Genomic DNA, 636 nt, shown 5'->3' with positions numbered 1-636 from the left:
TTTTAATAAGTCTGGAAATGTCCATTAGACCTTCAAGTCTGAGACAGTGTATGCTGTGTGTGTGTGTGTGTGTGCGTGTGTGTGTGTGTGCGTGTTCTGTGCCCACCCCCGTATAGTGATACTAGGAAGCCTACTTTTGTATGCCCAGGATATCTGTGAATATGTACAGCTGTGATGTGTATCTTGAAGGAAGGATGGAGTATCAGAAGGTCCAGCCATGATAGCAGAAAAGATTGATATCATAAGCATCGCAATCTATTGTCTCCATGAGCAGCTCCCCTGAAGCCCACAGGCTCCCCATGATGCTTGTATTTCCCTTCATCTTTCATGTTACTCATTTTCAATCCTATCTTATTGCTGTCCCTAAACTTTTTTGACCCCTCAGTTCAAAACTGTCTTATAGAAACATGACAAATTGTGCTCTGTCTGCCTGTGTTCCCCCAAAGCATTTTCTCTCTGCCATTGAGAGGCTGGATCCTTTGTTTTTCCTGTGTTGCCCACCGAATACCAGGGGACAGAAGAGAGATGCTTCAAACCTTCAGCCTGGGCTCAGGAGCTGGGCAGAGGGAAGAACATGTCCTCTGAGTAAAGGACTAGTGTCCGATACTTCCAAGGCCTGAAACATTACTGAATTCC

Source organism: Nannospalax galili, unplaced genomic scaffold (assembly GCF_000622305.1).
Source record: "Nannospalax galili isolate Female #2095 unplaced genomic scaffold, S.galili_v1.0 scaffold5204, whole genome shotgun sequence".
Lineage (NCBI taxonomy): Eukaryota > Metazoa > Chordata > Mammalia > Rodentia > Spalacidae > Nannospalax > Nannospalax galili.
The sequence above is the reverse complement of the archived record's forward strand: the minus strand, read 5'-3'. Positions refer to the sequence as shown.